This window comes from Danio rerio, chromosome 19, assembly GCF_052040795.2.
Source record: "Danio rerio strain M-AB ecotype USA chromosome 19, GRCz13ab, whole genome shotgun sequence".
In the NCBI taxonomy this organism is placed as follows: domain Eukaryota; kingdom Metazoa; phylum Chordata; class Actinopteri; order Cypriniformes; family Danionidae; genus Danio; species Danio rerio.
In genome coordinates, this window is record NC_141039.2 from 49,143,583 (window position 1) to 49,167,500 (window position 23,918).

At 38.4% G+C, this 23,918-nt stretch overlaps 1 protein-coding gene and 1 long non-coding RNA gene across 9 annotated transcripts in view; both read right to left on the reverse strand.

Moving 5' to 3' along the window:
• The window catches only part of ext1b (exostosin glycosyltransferase 1b), a 177,087-nt gene that overhangs the window by 145,432 nt on the left and 7,737 nt on the right, over positions 1-23,918 (reverse strand).
• Positions 5,760-7,132, reverse strand: LOC148679875 (uncharacterized). The gene is made up of 3 exons (XR_015945519.1): positions 7,000-7,132; positions 6,738-6,949; positions 5,760-6,349 (listed from the first exon to the last, which is right to left on the reverse strand). It is a non-coding gene; the product is annotated as an uncharacterized LOC148679875 (long non-coding RNA).

Consider the following 23,918-nt stretch of genomic DNA (forward strand, 5'->3'; position numbering starts at 1 on the left):
ACCCTGGCGTGACAGCCATATTTATTACAGAAATTAAAACACAGGCATGTTAACGCCATTTCAATTTCAAAACAATCAATGCCAATAAAGAATAAACTGATTTCCAAGTTGGATTCTAAGTGGACTGCAAAAAAATGCCAAAATACAGGCAATGTAGATATGAAAATTATTATAATAATAAAGTATTGAATACAAACAATAGTACTCATTGAAAAGTTGTTGCTGAGAACATTAATTATAAAGTAAAAACAATTTAGATTAGTCCTCCTTTACATTCAACCAGTTGCTGAGACAGTCCAGTCGGTTGACATTATCGGGGGACAATGTGGACCTTTTCTTTTGAATGATGTGAGCTGAGAGTGAGAACAGTCTCTCACAAGCAGGATCACTGAATAAGCATATGCATTTCGGCAGAGGAATGCGTCGTCTTTGACAGCTCGCGACTTCATCTTGCACTTTTACGGATACATGTACGTGGACACCAATACTCCGATTTTACTATGCTTAAGATAACACTGATTAAGGGTCTACCATGTAAGCAGCAATTTTTGTTTACTTTAAAGGACCACAGAGTCACGAAATGCAGAAGTTTTTCCTTTCCGTTCACCATGCGGTCTCAAACTCCATTAAAACAAAAGTCGAAAGTTAAAAATGGAACATACAAAAGTAGATTAAACTCTGGAGGAAAAGCTGGAGAGCCTGGTGATGCGACATTAAAAAGAGCTTGCCTTTAAAAAGTGCTTCCTTGGTCTTATCCATATTTCTTTGTATGTTGAACAAACGTCGACCACAACAGAAAAAAAACTGCAACTGCATTAATTGCGTACATTTTTTTTTAACGCGTTAAATATTTCAAATTAATTGCATGCGTTAACCTACTAATTTTGCAGCACATACATATACATTCATACTTACAATTTTGTCCTTTAATACAAACAGTCATGCATGTATGCATTACAATTAGTATATAATTATATTTACAAGTTTTAATACAAGAATTGCTGAGCTGTGATGAAAATATAAAACTGTGTATGGAAAGCATTGTCAATGCACGGTGATGCACCGAGTTATCGAATTGAATCAAATCAATAGCATGATAATTGTAACCGAACAGCGAGACACCTCTAAAATATTTATAGCTATTGTTCAATATGGAAAATAATTACAGAGATTGTATTTTTGCCATAATCGCTCAGCCCTAAAAGCACTTTGTTGATTTTTAATATTTTTTCAAACAAGGCAAAGTGAGTTTTTCTTAAAACAAGCAAAATAATCTGCCAATGGGTACACAGAATAAACTTACACTCGAGCTGCACAATTAATCGCTAAAAGATCGTGATCTCGATTCGACCCCCTAGACGATCTTAATCCAGCATTTTTACGATTCTGCCAATCATATTTTCAAGTTCAGCTTAGAAGAATAGGCGGCTGCACAAGTCTTTTCATTGTTTCACATACGTTGCTCAGTGACATTATAAGGTATAATTCACCTAAAAATGTCATTTTTGTCCTCATAATGATGTTTTCGTGGCCTGGAAATCACACATGACGAGCTGCTGATCGTGAGCTGTTATCACAGAGAGGGCTACTTAATGATAGACGCGTGCGCATCTACTTTAGTGAACAGAACCTGCATATGTTGCGAGTAACAGGTAATACAGTTGCAAATAGTATTCAGTTTGTGGCACAGAGTGATCGTTTGGGAGCCGCGCGCAAAATATGAACGAGCACTTAACAGTCAAAATGAAACGGAAAGTGTGCACTTCATTTACATGATCATATCGCATTTTAGAGTTATGATTGCAGGAAGCATTTGATATGTTTTTTCTTTCATAGCGAACCCACAGTTGTGCATGAAAATAAATGTTTACAATGTCAGTATAACTACTCTAACCTATATATTGTTGAATATAATCTGATAATAGCAAATGTACGTTTACTAGTGAATAAAATTGTCTAATATGACAGATTGCAAGCATAAATCTTAAACATAATAATTCAACATCAGAATTATTATTAGTAGAATAGAATTATTTATAGAAACCAGTAGACCTACACATAATATTATCAATGTTTGTTTTTACCATACCTTTATTTTACATATACAGAATCATGAGAAAAATTGTGATCTTTATTTTTGAGCAAAAATAAATAAATACATTTTTTAAAAATAATAAAAATAAATAAATAAATAAATAAATAAATAAATAAATAAAAATATTGCGATTCTCATTTTAGCCATAATCGTGCAGCTCTAACTTACACCACAAAAACAAGATTATTTTGCTTACCCCAGTGGCAGATTAGGAATAAACCTCAATTGACATTTCTTAAAACAAGACAATATTATTTGCTTGTCTAGAAAATGCTGGATATTTGGACTAAACACAAGACAAACAATTAAAGTAAGAAAATCATTTTAGGTTTCATACTGTGTGAATGATTAAAAAGACTATGAGCAGGAATATGATATGAAGTGTCAATAGCCGCATTTCCACTATCGGGCCAGTGCGAGCCAGGGCTTTAATCGGGCCGGGTCGGGCCAATAGCCCGGGAGGTTGAGAAATGAGGCCGAAATCATGTCGCGTTTCCACTGACGGGCTAATAGCTTACAGCGCGTCACGCAAACACCGCCCACAGAACGTCCCCGAATCAAACGTCACACAACCCGCCCACTTCAGATAAAGCACACCATGGAATCATCACGAAACGAAACCATTAAAATGAAGACAACCGAAACAAACAAATGACACGTTACTGTACAGCAGTACATGAAATGTCTATACGCACAGACCTGTGTATTTCCATTCATTACATTTGTTTACTCGCCGACCAACTGGCATTGTGCTTCGACTGCTCTCGCCGAACGCAGGGACCCATCACAGAGAGCGCACACATCCATAATATAAAGCCACAGAAATGGCTTATGACTCGATATGGCATGTATTTTATAACATCCTCGTTTTGATAGAAGTCGTGTTAAGTGTTTCAGCATAAGAGCGAGTAGTCTTATAAAATATAGCCATATTTGTTGCGCTCGGCAGCTATTCACTAAAGCTCTTCATTTAAAGTTTCATTTAGCCTATAAATTTAACCACGTCATATTAAAACATAAACAGTTGTTTGAGTATATAGAACACATTTTGTGTGTGGGCTTTCCCCCAATGCGTTTAAAGCAGCGAGCGCTGCGCAGGACTGAGTGACAGAAAAAAAGGTATAGGCTAGATTCTGCTTTCACTCACCCAAATAATGCTCTGTTTGCGCGATTTGATTAACATCATCGTATCCAAATACTTTATAAATAATATTTCAAACCTTCTCCGGTGTTAATTGTTTTTATAAAATATCGAAAATCTTTTTTTTTCAGACAGGTCTTTGTAAAATGTAAGCTATAGGCTATACTATATGTGGCTTTAAAACGGTTCGATTTAAGTATTGTATATAGGCTACCTACATATAGCTAGCTTTTGTTTATTTTATATTGGTTTATTTATTTAATGTGATTTTATATTTATCCGATATTTGTAATTCTTTAAATTATATTTCATTAAAGCTTAGGCTATTTTATCAAGATATGACACTATATTGTTTAAAGTCTACGAAAGTGGGCACGTATTTTGTTAAGTTTTATGTCCTTCTGTTGTATTTATATTGTGCATTATCTCCAAAATAAATTAAGAAAAAAGCCGCTCGCGGCATAACAGAGCTGTGAAGGAGCGCTCTTGCCCGGTCTCTCACACACATACAGGCATTAAACGCGCACAAACAAACATTTTAAACTTGACAAAAACTCTCGTAAACCTTTACTGTCTGCTGTGTCTTTATGGTGTAAAGCTTATTATGCGTTATTGAAACATAAAGGAGGACGCAGCAAAAAACGTCACTATAAATTAAAACTACTTTATTATTTTATGCAGCAGCCTTACATTTAAAAGTGAAACATAAGGGTGATCCTACGCAAAAAGACCCCAGACTGTAAGGCTAGATGTTTTCATTCCCTTATTTCTTTATTTGTTTGGCGCATGTACTCATGTGCGATCAGAAAACTGCCCGCCTCTTCTTTCACTCCGCCCCGAAGCCCCAGCTGGCCCTCCTTGGCCCAAGGTATTCGGCGGGCCAAAAAAGGCCGGCCGCTGGCCCCAAGAAAGCCCCGCTTTGGCCCGATTAGGCCCCGGAAGTGACAGTGGAAACCCCACTGGCCTTGGCTCGCCCTGGCTCGCTCGCTTTAGGCGCGATAGTGGAAACGCGGCTATTGAGTGGTCTGGTGAGCCCTAGCTAGGGGACACAGTTAATAAAGTCTGAAAAATCTAGTTGGGTATTAAATGAGAGGGGAAAAGAACGGAACGGAGTTATTACTAATAGGGTGAAGAGGAAAAAATGTTGACATTGCAAATATTAACCTTCTAGATCCATGCAGGGACTCATTTTCCAGGAAACAAGATTTAGACAATTTAATGACCACACACACACACACAGACACACACACACACACAGACACACACACACAGACACACACACACAGACACACACACAGACACACACACAGACACACACACAGACACACACACAGACACACACAGCGAGAGAGAGTATGACAGAAAATGGTTTGCAGTAGAGGGATCTGAAATCATTTCCTTCATCTGTATCAGATCAATGTGACGACTTCCACAAATCACATGAAGGCGGATTGGATTTCCTGCACTCCTCCAGCTGGGCCAGTGACCAGCGCTGGGCTTTGTGACACACTACTGAATGAATCTATTGTTTATTAAGGCTTGGCACTGCGCTGTTATTCCAGCTTGGTAAATTCCAAACCGTGGCATGGAGGAATTCTCAATCGCTCAGCCAAGTCTCAACTACGAGTCTGGCAGGACCACCGCCGCCTGAAGCCATTCAGATGCGAGCCGCTTTAAAAGCTGGAGAATAAAGCGCGCAGTCTAAAAGGTAAAGCTCGAGCGCTTCTGGGTAATTAAACAGGAGGGGAAAAGTAGAATCTGAGATGCCAAAGAAACATCATCAAATGGCAAACACCAACCGACTAAATATATACATTTATATATGCTTCAGCAGAGCCCTGCTACACGAGTGAATCTGCACAGCTCAGCGCACTCATGTTCCAAACAGCTGTTCTGCTTTACACACACACACACACACACACACACACACACACACACACACACACACACACACACACACACACACACACACACACACACACACACACACACACACACACACACACACACACACACACACACACACACACACACACACACACACACTTTCTCTCTTACACATACGCTCTGACACACATTCAATAACACAAACACACTCACAACCAAAACAAACATTCACTGACACAAACATGGAGACACACACACACACACACACACACACACACACACACACTCAAACAAACATTCATTAACACACAACCACACACACTTCACTAACACACACACACATCCAAACAAACATTCACTAACAAACACGCACTCGCACACACACACTTTCTCTCTTACAAATATGCTCTGACACACATTCAATATGTAACACTACCCTTGTGTGGCTCCTATTATATATGTTAACTAGTGTATTTTTATAACGGAGACCAACGCTAACAATTAGAATTCTTTTTGGACCAGAATTTAAAGGTAAGATTCGACTCACTAGAGCAAAAGAACAATACTTATAGTGATAATAGTGTAATCTAATTTTAGGATTAATAAATGAATCATATAATTCACAACAAATAAATTAATGCAAAATATGTTGTATTGTTTTGCTTAATGCACTTTTGAGATTTTAAAAAGAAACAAATAAAACCAATATAAAACAGTATAATACAATAGAAAATGTGAATAGTAAATTCAACAACAAACTGCTATTAAAATAAATGCAAAGTTCAGTTTCAAAGTTCCAAACAATCCCTAAATTTCAGATTTCAAAAGCAGAGTCTTTGTTAAAAGTAAAGATGAACTTTCAATATAAAGTCTTTGTTTGAAGTCAAAGTGTCCAGTTAAATGTCTCCTTTCAAAAATTTGGACGAAGGAAAAAAAAAACAGTCCAAGGAAAAAAATATTTAAAATGTTCCCATAAAAAAATATCCTTGTAGAAAACACGAGGAGAGAAAAAAAAACTCTCTTAACAAATTAGTTTGGTCCTACCAGATCAGCAGATTTCACTCTCTTTTACTTAGTTCAGGCACGTATCAGTAGGATGGCTCGCCAGTCCAGACCAGAATATGAATATTCAGCCAGGACGATCTCAGGATGATCGTTCTCAACCAAGAACAACACCGGCAGTAGTGAGGAGGACAAAAAAACACATACAAAAAAAAAAACCCGGCCTTGTAACAACAAAGCCAGAATAAACATTAGTGTCAAGTATCTAAATAAACCAGTTAAAATTAAATAAATTGTCTGTTACAATCAATTGTGCATTGATAAAACATAACAGCTAATCACACTGCTAATGCACAGTGTTAGCAAGGCTAGCACCGCATGGCGTGCATGTCTCTTTAAGAAATGAGTACTTTCAATACAAAATATTTTACAGAGATGTAAACACAATTATAAACACTAGAAATATTATGTGGGATTCTTTTAAAAGCAATTTTAAGAGTAATTTTGAAAACATTTACAAGAACTTTGGTTTTTTACTACTGTTTCACTTTACAACCCAACATATTCACAATAAAATATTAATAAATTTCTCATAAAGGCATTGGTACTCACCAAAGACAGTAATTAGTGAAGGATAAAGTTGAATCAAGTCTATTTTGTCAGTTTTCTATTGATGTACTATCTCTCAACTGGTTGTTAGATCACTAGCTCTCGACTGCTCGTTAGCTCTCCAGCTCTCATGTGCTCGTTAGCTCTCGTGTGCTCGTTAGCTCTCCAGCTCTCGTGTGCTCGTCAGCTCTCCAGCTCTCGTGTGCTCGTTAACTCTCCAGCTCTCCTGTGCTCGTCAGCTCTCTAGTTTTCACTGCTTGTTAACTTAATATCTCTCTAGTTCTCGGTTGTTTGTTAGCACTATATCTCTAGTTCTCCCGGTTGCTTGTCAACTTGCTACTTCTCTAGCTCTTGTTTGCTTTTTGGCACTATCTGCTTGTGCTTTCCGTCGCATGTGCGGGGGCGGAGCTAACTGCTCACTTCTCCAATCAAGTTCAGGTACGAAAATATTTGTTAATACCTTTAATTACACAGCGATCTTTCTGCTTTTTATTCACTAATTATTAAAGTATTAATAATAAAATAATATAAATAAATAATAATAATAATACTTTCTAAAATGATTATTAGTGACCTAGATTTATGATCTGGGTTACATTCTCCCCTCTTGAATGTATGCAGGTCCCTCTGCATCCTGGAATTCAGATGGTTTCAGTGGGAGAGAAATTTCTTGAGGAATTTGAATCTCCCAAAGAGCTTGTAATTGCTGTACTCAAACTGGAAAACAAGGACTGAACAACTAAGCTGAGAGGATTTCCCAGTTGCGGGTAGTTAAGTCTGTTTGGAGGTCCACAGTATCTTCTCGGACGTCTGAGATTTTCAATTTCATCTGTTTCATTCTGGTCCTCCTGAGACTCTATAATAATGACACTTTCTCTTTGAGTCAAATTGGTACTTTCTTCATTCTCGCCTCTTGATTTTTTAGGCGATTCTCCATGAACATTCGGTTCCTCTTCAACGTGAGCAATTTCCTTTCCACAATCAACTCCAAACTCAGGTAGGTTTTCTAAGCTGCTTTCTACAGGTTGATCTGGTGTGAGAGGATTATCCTCCTGTACTTTGGAATTTGCCATTCTAGGTAAGTTTAGAGTATCTGTGTCAACAGATTCTGCATAGACAGCATGTCTGTCGTCCAACATGGTTTCATCACCAGGTAGTTGAACTGCTGTTTGGCTTTGAGCTGGTGGAAGTTTTGAGTCAGACAGAATTCTGGTTTCAATCTCTAAGAAATCTTGAGGGCTGTAATGGTCTACAGGATAATGATCTGACTCTGAATCCTCACTCGTGCTCTCAGACTCTTCAGGTTCCACAGCACATCTGGCTCTAGTTCTAGGTTTTCGATTCACTTCTCTTTCAACATGCTCATCTGTTGTGCTTGCTGACAGAAATCCACAAGGCAGAAGCAGATCCCTGTGCAGGGTTCTCAGAGGTCCATCCTTCTGTTCAGGCTTAACAGTGTAAACAGGTAAGTCACCGGCTTTCTTTGTTATCACATAAACATCAGGCTCCCACTTATCCGCAAGCTTGTTTTTTCCCTTTAGGCGAACATTTTTTACAAGTACTCTATCACCAATTTCAAGAGTGGAACTGACAACGTGCTTGTCATACCTCTTCTTGTTGCGGTCTGCTATCTTTGCAGAATTCTCCCTTGCAACTCTGTAGCTTTCTTCCAGCCGATTCTTTAAGCCTTGAACATACTTGGAATGTGATTCATTTTGTCCACCCACAGGTAAACCAAATGCAAGATCAATTGGGAGTCGCGGTTGTCTGCCAAACATTAATTCATAGGGAGAGAATCCTGTCACATCACTTTTTGTGCAGTTGTAAGCATGCACTAGCGGTCTGACATAATCCTTCCATCTTGATTTTTGTTTGTTGTTTAAGGTTCCCAACATCTGCAAAAGCGTTCGGTTAAAGCGCTCTACAGGATTGCCTCTTGGGTGGTAGGGAGTGGTTCTAATCTTGGATATTCCTGCAATTCTGCAAAGTTCTTTAATTGTGCGAGACTCGAAGTCGGTACCTTGATCACTATGAAGTTTTTCTGGGAATCCATAATGAACAAGAAAATGATCCCACAGACACTTTGCAACTGTCTGGGCTTTCTGATTCCTTGTAGGCACAGCAATAGCATACTTGGTGTAATGGTCAGTCATAACCAGTACATCTTTGGTGCCACTTCGGTCTGGTTCTATTGTCAGGAAATCCATACAAAGGAGCTCTAAAGGTCTGCTAGTTTGTATATTCACCAGGGGAGCAGCCTTTACTGGCAAAGTCTTGCGGCGAACACAACGTTCACAGGTCTTTATCTTCTGCTCTACAGCTGATGACATCTTAGGCCAAAAGAACCTTGTTCGAACAAGTTCAAGAGTTCGCTCAATCCCTAAGTGTCCCATTTCATCGTGGAGTTCTTTCAAGACCACATCACGAAAGTCAGCTGGCAATGCCAATTGGTATGTTGTGTCTCTATCGCACTTTCTCCTTCTGAATAGTATGCCATTTTTTAACTCCAGACGGTTCCATTCTTTGAACCACAGAATTAATTCAGATGGAATAGTTTTGAGACAGGGCTTTTCGTTTGACTCCAGTTGTTGGATAACAATCCTAATTTCTGGATCAGCTCTTTGCCTTTCACGCAGGTCTTCTTCAGACAATTTAGGAAGACCAGAAAAGTGATAAGCATCTTCCTGTGTGAACTCTTGAGGCAAAGCACTCACATCGACAGTTAGGGACTCTACTAAAGTTAATGAGGGGTGTAAAACATCGGGATCATGATAAGCCTGTTTAATTTGATGTCGTTCACAGATGGCATCCACAGTTTCTGCTGATGCAATTATCGATGGTACTTCAGATGATGGTCCTGTCAAATGATGGTAAGTAAACTGTCTAATTCTTTCCCTCTCTTTCTTTGTCTCTAGGTCATCTGGAATCTCCGCTTGTGGCCGCCTAGAGAGACCATCTGCATCCTGGTTCTTACTTCCTGCTCTGTACTGTATCTTGAAGGTGAATGTAGACAAACTTGACAGCCATCTATAGCTGGTTGCATCTAGTTTTGCTGATGTCAAGAGGTAGGTTAGCGGATTACTATCAGTTATTACTGTAAAGTTAGCTCCATACAAGTAGTCACTGAATTTGGTCGTAACAGCCCATTTCAATGCTAAAAACTCTAATTTGTGGGCAGGATACTTTGATTCACTCCTGGTGAGTCCCCTACTTGCAAATGCTATGATCCTCATCTGTCCATCTTGTTCCTGGTAAAGTGCTGCACCCAACCCGATGGTACTGGCGTCTGTGTGCAACACGTAAGGGAGTTTTGGGTCAGCAAATCCCAAAATTGGAGCAGAGGTGAGTTTTGCAATTACAGTATCAAATGCCTGTTGACATTCTTGACTCCATCGTTCTCCAAACGACTCCTTTGGGTTGAAATACTGAGTTGTTCCATTCATTTTTTTCTTGCGACCCTTTTGTAGAGGAGGGTACCCAGCGGTGAGGTCATTAAGAGGCTTTACAATTTTTGAAAAATCTTGGACAAACCTGCGGTAATAACCCGCAAATCCTAGGAAAGATCTGAGCTCCTTAAGATTTTCCGGCCTCGGCCAGGTTTTCAGGGCTTCAACCTTTTGTGGGTCGGTTTTAACTCCACTTTCAGATACAATGTGGCCCAGGTATTTGACAGATGTTTGGCAAAACCTGCATTTCTCAGGTGAGAGCTTTAGTCCAAAATCTCTTAACCTCTCTAGCACTTGCACCAGCCGAGCTTCATGTTCTTCCAGACTTTTTGAGAAGACTATTAAATCATCAATGAATACAAGCACTTCCTTCCGATTGAGGTCTCCCATACAGCGTTCCATCATCCGCTGAAACGTACTTGGTGCGTTCGTGATTCCCTGTGGCATCCGGTTAAATTCCCAGAAGCCTAACGGACATACAAAGGCAGTTTTCTGCTTGTCAGCCTCTTCCATTTCAATTTGGTAGTAGCCTGACTTGAGGTCAAGGACTGAAAACCACCTCGATCCGGTCAATACTGAGAATGTTTCTTCCAAATTAGGAAGGGCATAGGCATCTTTGATTGTCTGGGAATTTAACTTTCGGAAATCAATACACAATCTCACAGAGTTGTCCTTTTTACGCACCACAACTATAGGAGATGAGAAAGGAGATTCAGATTCTCTGATAATTCCTGCTTCAAGAAGCTCCTGAAGATGTCTTCTGACAGCATCTACATCTTGTGGATGAATTGGTCGAGGTCGGTGCTTGAATGGGGTTTCATCGCTAAGCTTAATGTGATGCTTCACTTTGTCAGTGTGACCATAGTCCAGATCGTGTAATGCAAATACATCAGTCATGGAGTTTAAAAGGGATGTTATCCTTTTTTTCCACTCTGGTGAAAGAGGAGAATCTCCAAAGTCAATTGGAATGTTTAAAGCATTTTCTTTAATCTTCTGATCTTCGAAATTATCTTTAGATGATGGTCTTTCCATCACCTGTTGAACTGCATGGACTTCAGCAATCACAGATTTTGGGGAAATAAACAGATCAGACTGAGTATCGTTCCTTACTACCACTGGTAACTGTGCAAAGCGTTTCATTGCAGGAAGACTGTGCAAAGAGCTTGCTACTAATAGACCAGCAGGTAATGGAGTCGTAGTTGGCGGCTCCAGCGACACCCACTTCCCAGCTGGAGGACTATTAACTTGAACCAACCCATCCAGGACTACAGTGCATCCTGCTGGTACCACCTCTTGTTGATGCCCCTTCAGCTTTACATACCCCACAGTCACAAGGGAAGCTTGCCGTTTCCTCCTCTCCAGCACTTTTATTACTGCTTGAAACCCATAGCAAGATGACTTGGGAGTAATTTTGTTTCCTTGAGTGCAGTTGACATATAACACATCAAGTGAATTGGTTCCAATTAGAATCTGTGGCATATTGGTCAAGTCTGGAACTATGAGAGCTAAAGTAGGAACGTCTGCTTCCACACCAAGAAACATTTTGGGAAATTTCAAATTAACTTCGACATAGCCCAGGTAGGGTACAGATTGTCCATTAGCTCCCTCAACTTCTAATATGTTTTCCAAAGATTTTATTGGGTGCTTGTACAAGTGTTTCTCATAGTAGGACTTGGGGATGGTTGTCACCTGCGAACCTGTATCTAAAAGGCAGTTTACTTCTCTTCCTTCAATTTTGATGCTGGCAGTACACCTTGTTCCTACTAATCCAGCAGGCAATTCATAACATGGAGACTGATGAGAATGAAGTCCATGTTTCTTTGGGCATTTTTCTCTTCTTCCAGTCTCTGTTTGCCCTGTAACAGAGACGGACATCAGTTTAAATGTCTAGGATTTGAGGCATTATGATGGTCCCATTTAGCTTGTCTTTCTCTTAATTCATAACGCTTTTCTTCCACCTTACGAGGGTTTGGATCGTTCTCACAGTTAACCGCAAGATGTCCGTCCTCTCCACAATGAAAGCAATACCCAGGACGGGGTCTGTTGTTAAGTTGCCAGGTGGGTTTTGGATCATTTTTCATCACAGTCTCAGTCAGCTTGGGTCGGTGTTTCAAGGGAATTGTGTTAGACGGAAGAGACCTCTCTTGATGCTCTCTCTGAAATCTTGGAATGAGATGAGCTTGAAGTTCAGCTATCTGCTGTCTCAATTCAGAAATTTCACTTGGATTAGGGCTGCTCTTTACTTTGTGAACTGGCTCAGTCTTCATCGTAGCAATCTGTGTTTGAAGTTTAGCAATTTCTCTCTTCAGGCTTTCAACTTCAGATTTTTCAACTTTGTTTTTAGTCTTGACAGCTTTCTGTTTTTCATTTAACTGACTTGGCGATTCATCATTGGGCATATCAGGTATGTCGCTGCAATACACAGATTGAAAGTGAGTAGCTGGTCGTAACTTAAGTGGAACTGGCGCATGTTTGTTAAATCCTAGGTGTTTCCTCATTCTTTCTTCTTTCAGCGACTGTTTGTCCTCCGCAGTGCGAATGAGAACCACAAGCTCAGCAAAAGGAGGGGGTGTGTCTTTCTTTCCTTCCAGCTGCAACTCAGCAATCAAGCTGTTGTCCCAGCAACCTCTGCAAAATTGCTTGAGGAGACAACGGTTCCGTTCGACCTCAGCCACACCACCTCTTCTAATGGCAGTACTCAACAACACATGTAGTCTGTGAAGGTAGGTGGAAGGTTTCTCACCTTGATTTTGAAGAACACCAATGAACTTTGCAAAAAGTTCATCTCCATCCTCCACGGAGCCATAAACAGAATCCAACAGCTCCAAACATTGTGTCGGTGGGGCATTTGGACTGACATGTCTGACAATATCTGAAGCTGGAGGTAGCAAACTGTCAAGGATCTTCCCAGTTTTATATAAATCAGAAAATGACTTGTCATTTAATAGGAAATCCACACTTGCACGCCAAGTGTCAAAATCTGGTTCATGGCTGGGGCGAGGAATTTTTCCGGAGAATATTTTTAGACGAAAAGCCACATGAGAAGATGGCACTGGATCACTGGTCTTTACTACATGCTCCATCACTACTCGTTGTATTGCAGGTGGATTCAAAGCACTGGTAGGTATGTTAAAGGAAATGGTCTCAGCAACACTGGCATCAGGACTTCTAGCAGAACATGATGACTGTGCTGGTGTACTGTCATTGGCAGGGTTTTTAGGTTCTCTTGTACTGCTGTCATACACAAACTGTTCCAACTCAGGCTCAGGTCTTGAGGATTCACTTTCTGGAAACATCAATTCTGAAATTTTTTGCAGCTCACTGTGAAGTACTTCTCGCAGAGTCCTTCCACTGTCTTGAGCAAGGGCTTGCAGATTCTCAAAGTATGCCTCAGTAACATTGCTATGTGTTGCAGGCATGTACACACTCTCCAAGCTGCGCACATGAAAGGCCACATTAGTGTCTAACTTACTTTTGATGGTCATAGGCAATAAACCCTCCAAGTGCTGCATAGCAGAATCACAAGAGAACTCCACAATGGCACATTGGTGATACTCAGAGTTGGGATCATCAATAATTAGGTTGCGCTTTATAGATCCATATTTGACTAAGCAGGTTTCCACTTCTTGGTCTGGATCAGAATGGGTTAAGCCACTCACAATGACTGCCCTCTTGATGTTAACATTCTCGTGTTTCACTATTTCCATGGTTGAATATCTGCACAGGGAAGGGGGACTAATTTTTACGCAATTGTTTTATCCTTATTGTGTTTATCTGATTTATAACTATTACACTAAGCTGTATATTTTGCTCCTGGCTGGCTCGCCACGTTTTATGTAACACTACCCTTGTGTGGCTCCTATTATATATGTTAACTAGTGTATTTTTATAACGGAGACCAACGCTAACAATTAGAATTCTTTTTGGACCAGAATTTAAAGGTAAGATTCGACTCACTAGAGCAAAAGAACAATACTTATAGTGATAATAGTGTAATCTAATTTTAGGATTAATAAATGAATCATATAATTCACAACAAATAAATTAATGCAAAATATGTTGTATTGTTTTGCTTAATGCACTTTTGAGATTTTAAAAAGAAACAAATAAAACCAATATAAAACAGTATAATACAATAGAAAATGTGAATAGTAAATTCAACAACAAACTGCTATTAAAATAAATGCAAAGTTCAGTTTCAAAGTTCCAAACAATCCCTAAATTTCAGATTTCAAAAGCAGAGTCTTTGTTAAAAGTAAAGATGAACTTTCAATATAAAGTCTTTGTTTGAAGTCAAAGTGTCCAGTTAAATGTCTCCTTTCAAAAATTTGGACGAAGGAAAAAAAAAACAGTCCAAGGAAAAAAATATTTAAAATGTTCCCATAAAAAAATATCCTTGTAGAAAACACGAGGAGAGAAAAAAAAACTCTCTTAACAAATTAGTTTGGTCCTACCAGATCAGCAGATTTCACTCTCTTTTACTTAGTTCAGGCACGTATCAGTAGGATGGCTCGCCAGTCCAGACCAGAATATGAATATTCAGCCAGGACGATCTCAGGATGATCGTTCTCAACCAAGAACAACACCGGCAGTAGTGAGGAGGACAAAAAAACACATACAAAAAAAAAAACCCGGCCTTGTAACAACAAAGCCAGAATAAACATTAGTGTCAAGTATCTAAATAAACCAGTTAAAATTAAATAAATTGTCTGTTACAATCAATTGTGCATTGATAAAACATAACAGCTAATCACACTGCTAATGCACAGTGTTAGCAAGGCTAGCACCGCATGGCGTGCATGTCTCTTTAAGAAATGAGTACTTTCAATACAAAATATTTTACAGAGATGTAAACACAATTATAAACACTAGAAATATTATGTGGGATTCTTTTAAAAGCAATTTTAAGAGTAATTTTGAAAACATTTACAAGAACTTTGGTTTTTTACTACTGTTTCACTTTACAACCCAACATATTCACAATAAAATATTAATAAATTTCTCATAAAGGCATTGGTACTCACCAAAGACAGTAATTAGTGAAGGATAAAGTTGAATCAAGTCTATTTTGTCAGTTTTCTATTGATGTACTATCTCTCAACTGGTTGTTAGATCACTAGCTCTCGACTGCTCGTTAGCTCTCCAGCTCTCATGTGCTCGTTAGCTCTCGTGTGCTCGTTAGCTCTCCAGCTCTCGTGTGCTCGTCAGCTCTCCAGCTCTCGTGTGCTCGTTAACTCTCCAGCTCTCCTGTGCTCGTCAGCTCTCTAGTTTTCACTGCTTGTTAACTTAATATCTCTCTAGTTCTCGGTTGTTTGTTAGCACTATATCTCTAGTTCTCCCGGTTGCTTGTCAACTTGCTACTTCTCTAGCTCTTGTTTGCTTTTTGGCACTATCTGCTTGTGCTTTCCGTCGCATGTGCGGGGGCGGAGCTAACTGCTCACTTCTCCAATCAAGTTCAGGTACGAAAATATTTGTTAATACCTTTAATTACACAGCGATCTTTCTGCTTTTTATTCACTAATTATTAAAGTATTAATAATAAAATAATATAAATAAATAATAATAATAATACTTTCTAAAATGATTATTAGTGACCTAGATTTATGATCTGGGTTACAAATAACATACACACACAACTAAAACAAACATTCACTGACACACACACACTCAAACAAACATTCACTAACACACAACCACACACACTTAAACATTCACTAACATGCACGTATCCAAACAAACATTCACTAACAAACACGCACTCGCACACACACACACTCGCAACAAACACATGCACTCACTCACACACACACACACACACACACACACACACAAATAAACATTCACCAACACACACTCGCAAACATTCAACACACACAAGCACACTCACTCAAACATTCACTAACACACACACACACACACACACACACACACACACTAGGGCTGCACGATATATCGTTTCAGCATCGAAATCGCGATGTGCGCATCCGCGATAGTCACATCGCAGGAGGGTGCGATGCAAAAAAAAAAAATAATAATAATAAATTATATATATATTATGGGTGGAGCCGAACCGGAATACGGTATTCGGAAAAGCAGGAATAGAGTGTTTTTACGAATACTTATGTCAAACAATACTTGATAAATTATTTGTATTTGGGAACAAGAAAAACATTATATCAAAAAGCTGCGTTTCCTCATGAGACCGCAGTGCATGCCCGCGTGAGTGAGTGAGTTAGTGAGACGTTCAGGAGTCGGTGGGCGGGGGGGTGGGGCTGGGGTAAGGAGACTGAGCAGGCTGCTTCTCTATACAGCAACAGAGAAGGCTTGGCAGAGCGAAAAATACTTTTCAGCATTACTATTTTTGTTTATTTTATCATACTAAAATAACACGTGACAGAAGTTCACTCAAAAGTGAAAGTTCTTTCTGTTATTAATTACTAACACTCCCGTCATTCCTACTACTTTCAGAGCATAAATTTTGATATTTTACCATATGAAAATGCAATGCAGTTATGAAAATTGAGAAATTAAAGCAATACAGAGATCTGGTCCCCGCGTCAGGTCAGGGTGCACCTGTAACCTTAAAAACGCAGACGCGGCGGAGGCGCACTAAACTCACACGGGAAAGAACTGGGCATTCAATTCATGTTTTAGTGAAATAATTCTTTAAATACAGCTCTTTTGATCTCTAAAGGGGAAAAAAGCAAAAGAAATTTGTCGTTAAATTAATTTTAGCAAAGACGCAACTGCCTGTCATTTTCACATTAGTTTTTCAGTTAGGGATTTGGTCTATTAGAGTAATCTAATAAAATTGTTTTGTTGAACACTGTAGTCTACACAATAATCGATATTATAATTTATTATATACATTAGCTATTATTAAAACTAAACTATACAATTGATAAAACAAAACCCTTTTTAATGTTTGCTTTCATTTTGACACCGCTAACAGTTGTAATAAGAAACATCACATTATGCAGAAGCATGCAGTCTCAAGTTAAAAACACCTTTTGAGTTTAAAGATGATCAGCCTGCCAAGTCAAGTTTACAGTGTCATAAATGAAATGGGTAGCATGAGTAAAGGGGATTTGCCCAGCACACAACCTCATGCGCTGCAGGTAGGCTGAATGATAATCTTTAAAAATATATGCTATGCAATACAAAATTTTAAACATTTAATTATTTTTTAATGAAAAGAAAAGAAATCAGGAGAGTAAAATATAATTTAAACCACGGTCTGGCGCTGATACTTTATTGTTTGTATCCAGAAGAAGGGGAAAAAAGCAGATGAAAACCTGGCTGGGGAGACGGCGATAACATATCAGTTCTTCAGCAAAGATCACGACATCATTGTGATGCGTTTATCATACAACGCAGTTCGTGTTTATAATCATTAATATTAACTAGTATTAATTCTCTCTCTAGACTTAGTTTTAGGGCTTGTTCTTGTCGGCGCAATAGCCTCGGCTTATTGCACGTACGAATCCGATTGTGAAGAATGATTAAGCACTTGCATTTTTTATTGCATCCTTTTCGCAAGTTATTCATTTGTTTTGTTTTTTAAGTGGTGCGAACATTATTTACTGGCAAACATGTTCCTCGATCTCGTACATCAACAAATAATGTAGCCTATTTAAGTTAATTTACATTTTATGTAAAAATTAAGGAATAACCGAATTTAATATTAATAAATAAAACATCCGTATAAACGTACATGTTTATTTTTGAACTTTCGTTAATAAAACAACACAAAACTGTTTATAAATATTGTAGTTAAATATTACATTACTTTAACTGCTTGAAACTGTATAATAATAACAACAATTAAACGTTACATTTTTAAGAACTTAACAAATAGTCTAAATGGCACTTTACTAATCAGTGTAATAAAAATATAAATATTAATAATTATAAGTAAAAAGAAAATATTAACCTAGTAACAATATAAGTCAGATGTTTAAAAAAACAGCGTAGTTTCTCTCCACCTTTGTAGTCATATTTTAAATTATTTGCCAGAAAAACTAACATGTTGACTTTGTCCGGTTTAAGTGAAGAATGGAGTTATAATGTTTCCAGCAATACACTGTCAGACGGTGTGCTTGTAGCGATAATGCACAGACAGGCTACTTTTTCACAACCATGCGAGAGAGGGCTTCTCCTTCTGTTCCGCCGCCCGCATTTCTCGCAACGCGGAGCGGCGCGTTCTTAAGTAGTTACCAAATAGCCTATGCTCAATTTCTCGTCAATGTCTTCCATTTATCACTTTCTCTTTTGTATCTGGCCATTTTTGCAAATGCCTCTGCCATGCCTGGCTGAGCTGGGCTTCTGCGTTTAGAAGACAGGAGTTGATTAAGCCTACATGGCTTTTTTTTCCCTCGCCGTCAATCGCCACTAGCTTGCATGGTTCGGGACCCGTGGATCTGCGTATCGATGGATTTGCTCCTCAGTGTTTGGACTCTCAGCACTCAGCAGTGAATATTAAAACACACTTTACTTAAAACCCCCATACAAAAAGCTTAATCCAAATTGATTCGTTCACCTTTCTCGGTCGGCACGAATCCAAAATGTTCCCAGATGTAAGAGTTCGTATTCTAACAAGATTCATGGTTGAACTTGAACTTGCTGAATCGCGCCTAATGTTATATTCTATCAGATATGTAATACTTGGCAACATAACAGTAATTTGTGTTTTAAAGTGCGTGACTTCACGTACTACGGCGGGTGGCAATGGACAACCGAGGTGGCAATGACCACCGCGGTGACGCGGTTGTCATGGTGACCGTCACAGCCCTAGTGTTAAGTATATATATATATATATATATATATATATATATATATATATATATATATATATATATATATATATATATATATATATATATATATATATAATATCGCAATATATATCGCAGGGGAAGAAAATATCGCAATGTCATTTTTTTCCAATATCGTGCAGCCCTAACACACACACACACACACTTAAACAAACATTCACAAACACGCACACATCCAAACAAACATTCACTAACAATCAAGCACACACACCCACACACTCACTCAAACAAACGCATGCACTCACACACACACACACACACTCAAAAACATTCACCAAAACACACTCGCATACATTCAACACACACACGCACACACCTTCACTCAAACAAACACAAGCACTCACACACTTACCCAATAACCATTCACCAACACACACTCGCAAACATTCAACACACACACGCGCACACACACACTCAAACAAACATTCACCAACACACACACACTGACTCACACACACACACACAAACATTCACTAATACGCACACAACCACACATCCAAACAAACGTTCTCTAACATGCACACACATACACCCAAACATTCACGAACACAAACACACTCACAACCAAAACAAACATTCACTGACACAAACATGGAGACACACACACACACACACACTCAAACAAACATTCATTAACACACAACCACACACACTTCACTAACACACACACACATCCAAACAAACATTCACTAACAAACACGCACTCGCACACACACAGTTTCTCTCTTACAAATATGCTCTGACACACATTCAATAACATACACACACACAACTAAAACAAACATTCACTGACACACACACACTCAAACAAACATTCACTAACACACAACCACACACACTTAAACATTCACTAACATGCACGTATCCAAACAAACATTCACTAACAAACACGCACTCGCACACACACACACTCGCAACAAACACATGCACTCACTCACACACACACACACACACACACACACAAATAAACATTCACCAACACACACTCGCAAACATTCAACACACACAAGCACACTCACTCAAACATTCACTAGCACACACACACACACACACACACACACACACTTAAACAAACATTCACAAACACGCACACATCCAAACAAACATTCACTAACAATCAAGCACACACACCCACACACTCGCTCAAACAAACGCATGCACTCACACACACACACACTCAAAAACATTCACCAAAACACACTCGCATACATTCAACACACACACGCACACACCTTCACTCAAACAAACACAAGCACTCACACACTTACCCAATAACCATTCACCAACACACACTCGCAAACATTCAACACACACACGCGCACACACACACTCAAACAAACATTCACCAACACACACACACTGACTCACACACACACACACAAACATTCACTAATACGCACACAACCACACATCCAAACAAACGTTCTCTAACATGCACACACATACACCCAAACATTCACGAACACAGACAGACTCACACACAAAATCTAACACACACACAAACACTCAAATGCACTCATACACAATCACTTAAACATTCACACAAAAATAAACAAACATGTACACACACACACACACTTACTCAAATAAACATTCAGCACACACACACGCACTGATTTACAAACAAATATTCACTAATACACACACCAAATATTCACTAGCACACACACGCACATATGCACACACACACATTCACTAACCCACGTGAACTCAAACTTAACACACACACAAAAACAGGTACGCACGCGCACACACACACACACACTAACTCACAAACATGCGCACGCGCTCACACACACACACACACACACACACACACACACACAAATAAACATTCAGCAAACACACACGCACTGATTTACAAACAAATATTCACTAATGCACACACCAAATATTCACTAGCACACACACACACACACATGCACACACACACACACACACATTCACTAACCCACGTGAACTCAAACTTCACACACACACACACACACACACACACACACACACACACACACACACACACACACACACACACACACACACACACACACACACACACACACACACACACACACACACACACACACACACACACACACACACACACACACTCACTAATATACACTCGCAAATTTTCAACACACACATGCACTCACAAACAAACATTCACTAACGCAATCTCAATCTCTCCTCTTCTCTCTCACTCACCTCACTCTTGTAAACTTTCTCCTCCTCTCTCTCACACCCAATATCACTCACAGACAGTCTCCCTCACACTCGCACACCAATTAACAGCAGCACATCCTGCAGAGAAGCACCTCGGCAGCATCATGGGAGGGAGGAACGCGGTGCCAAAAATACCAGCAGAGCGCCCAGCGATAGTGCCATGACTAACCAGGAGTGGGTTTCAGAGCGGGAGGAAGAGCTGCTGCCGACTTCCTCTCAAGCCCCATTAATGAGCACTCGGGCTGTTTTGAAGTGATATGCGCCAGGTAATTACTCACAATGTACAGTCAAATTATCAGTGGATTCTAATGGATTCCAGCCGCTTGACTTTGTAATCCATTCAAGGCAACAGATCAGGGGAGTTAAAAGTGGATTATTGATTAACTTCTATCTGTTTAATCAGAAATCCAGCAGGGCTAGGACATGGTACAGGAACATAAGGGCTGTGCAGTATGATTACATGTATATAGCAGTCAACATTTATTCAAAAGTGTTTATTAAAATGCTCTTAAATGTGCTGAACATCATCCCTTTTGTTTTTTTGATCCACTTCAAGTGTTGACTATTGTATTTATAAATAGTACACTGTTTCATATTATGCTCTATCTAGTGCTGCAATTAACGATAATTTAAATAATAGATTAATCTGTCGATTATTTTTTTGATAAACCTGATTTTTTTAAAGCATTAATTTTCAACCGTTTATTCAAAAAAGCTCATCCCTGAGCTGTTATAATAATAGTATATTATTATTATTATTATTATAATTAAAACTAAGTAGTTTCGTCTTTTTTTCAATCCAAATATCTAAATATTTTTAAAATCAAGATACATACTATACACATGAAATAACATAAGAAATGCTAAAAATAAAAAAAATAATAAAAAATTAAAAAAAAAAAAAAAAAAAAAAATATATATATATATATATATATATATATATATATATATATATATATATATATATATATATATATATATATATATATATATATATATATAAAAACTCAAAATTAAGTGATTGTTTGCTTAAAAAAAAGTTCAATTATTTGTGAATTGGGAAGGAAAATAATCCTAATGAGATCTAATCTCAAAGAGAAGTTTTACTAATTCACATAAACATGTTTGCACGATTGCCATTCATAAAAAACAGAACACGCAGGATACAGAACGATAGATTCAGGATTCAGATAGTATGATAGAATGATAAATAATATGACAGAACGATAGATAGTATGATAGGCGGTACGATTAAAGGTACATGGTACGACAGATAAAATTATAGCATAATAGTTAGAACCATAGTTAGAAAGATAGATAGAATAACAGCACCATTAATAGTACGATAGATAGAACCATAGTACAATAGATAATATGATCGATAGTACGATAGATAGGATGATAGAAGGTATGATAGAATGATAGATAGAACGATAGCACAATAAATAGTATGATAGATAAAACCATGGTACGATAGATGGTACGATAGATGGTACGATAGATGGTACGATAGAACGATAGCACAATAAATAGTATGATAGATAAAACCATGGTACGATAGATGGTACGATAGACGGAACGATACCACAATAAATAGTATGAAAGATAAAACCATGGTACGATAGATGGTACGACAGATGGAACGATAGCATGATAGATAGAACGATAGCACAATAAATAGTATGATAGATAAAATCATGGTACGATAGATGGAAAGATAGCACGATAGATAGAACGATAGCAAAATAAATAGTATGAAAGACAGAACTACAGCACAATAGACAGAACAATAGACAGTACGGTAGATGGAAGGATAGTACGGTAGATGGAAGGATAGCACGACAGAAATAACGATAGATAAAAGGATAGTTAGAACGATTGATAAAATGATAGTTAGAATGATAGCACAATAAATAGTACGATAAACAGTACATTGTATAATAGATAGAACGATAGATAAAACTATAGATAGCAAGTACGATAGAAAGAATGATAGATGCAAGTACAATAGATAGAACGACAGATAGTAAGTACGACAGAACGATAGATAGTAAGTACGATAGATCGTAACTACGATAGATAGAACGATAGAGAGAAAGTACGTTAGAACAATAGAAAGTACGTTAGAACGATAAAAAGTATGTTAGAACGATAAAAAGTACGATAGAACAATAAAAAGTACGATAGAACGAAAGTAGGACAGACGGACGGACGGACAGATAGATAAATAGACAGATAGATAGATGGATATAGTACAATAAATAGTATGACAGATAGAACAACAGAATAGATGGAACATTCAATAGATAGAAAGTATGATAGAACGACAAATCGACTGATAGAACAACAGATAGATAACTCAGCCCTAGCCAGCATATTAACGTTTCAGGCCTAAAAAAGAATTCAATTATGGTTTATTTACACCGGGTCATCTTTCTAATCATGCAAGGTCATATGGCCGTCCTCTCTGTTGAGGGAGTGTTATATTTCCAGCACGCGAGACGTGTACAAACAAATCCAGATTGGGCTGCTATAATATCTGAGAGCCGGGTGAAATTCCCATGGTGGAGGCGTTTTGAAATGAGTGCAGTGGAGTTGGTGAATAAAAACCGAAAGGATTACAGCTCAATACTGTACCTGGGAATGTGTCAGACATGTCAATGGCTTTCTAAAGCAATAAA